Source organism: Orycteropus afer, unplaced genomic scaffold (genome assembly GCF_000298275.1).
Source record: "Orycteropus afer afer isolate SDZICR_OR568_19922 unplaced genomic scaffold, OryAfe1.0 scaffold00214, whole genome shotgun sequence".
Taxonomy (NCBI): domain Eukaryota; kingdom Metazoa; phylum Chordata; class Mammalia; order Tubulidentata; family Orycteropodidae; genus Orycteropus; species Orycteropus afer.
Window position 1 is genome coordinate 5,456,090 of NW_006921801.1, and position 1,348 is coordinate 5,457,437.

Genomic DNA, 1,348 nt, shown 5'->3' on the forward strand with positions numbered 1-1,348 from the left:
AAAACTAATATATTGTGATATAAATCATACCAATGTCTTCCTGAGGAAGGGACTGAGGAAGAAGTGACTTATAAAGGGATAAGAGGAAACCTTTATGGGCAGTTTAAATGTTATCTTGATTGAGGCAATGGTTTCATGGATGTATACATAAGTCAAAACTGATCAAATTGTACATTTTAAGCATGTTCACTTTAGTGTACCTTAGTATACCTCAATAAAGCTCTCAGAAAACTTTCTGGGCAGTTTACTGCATACCTCAAAAGACAAACCCGTGATTCTTTTTGAGATAAACTCTCTTCTCTTTAAGGTGAAAGAAAGCCTACTTCGGCACAGCCTTAAGGTTCTTAGAAACTCTTTTGTCAAGCTGAAAGGAACTAGTTTTGTTGTTGAGTGCCATTAAGTCAATTTTTGGCACACAGAGACCCTCTATGACAGAGCAGAAGTGCCCCATAGGGTTTTCTGGGTTGTAATCTCTACAGGAGCAGATTGTCAGGTCTTTTTCCCGTGGAGGGGCTGGGTGGGTTCACACTTGAACTTCTGAGTTAGCAGCTGAGTGCTTAACTATTGCACCACCAGGCATCCTTAGAAGGACAAGGCAGTAACTTATATCTTTCAGAGGTGAGATCAATGAGTATTGCAGTGACACTGTTGATCTGATTTTCACTCCATGGCCATTTCTTTCCTTAAGAATCTTTTGCCAGCTGGAGAGACTGCCCATAACAAGCAGTTTTGTTTTCTAACTCAGCAAGTCCTGTCTCCTTCATATTTTCTCTAAATTTTGCTTGCAAACTGAATCTCTCTTTAGTTCACCTTTATTCTTGTACCTAATTATATGAGATAACAGAAGCCAATGGACACACTTTTGACTTTCTGCCTGGAAATGTCCTTGGCCACATGCACAAGTTCATTAAGTACATTTCTATCTGCCAAATTACCTAAGGCAACAGTTTGTGAAAATGATTCCTGCAACTACACAACACAGTTTGCCCTTTTGCCACCTTTGCGGTAGTAGTTTCCTCACTGCTATTCCAGCCTTAACTAGTAGCCATCTTGCTGTCCTTCCAGCTTTTGCCTACTGTCTTGTCCCAAGATCAAAGTCATGAGTTTTAGCTCTTTATTATGGCAGCACTCTACTTCCGGGTACCACCAGAGCACATCACCCTTGAACTTTCAGCTTTACCTCTCGCCATTGGAACACTGCTGCCTTGTGAACAAGCTCAGCTAGCTCCTGTGAGGCTGAACCATCACGAAGAGAGAGAGACCACATTGGGAGAGAGATAGAAATGCCCAGCTATCTTAGCTGCTTGAATAATTTCTTTTAGAAAGATCAGCACAAGGCTAATCCCTA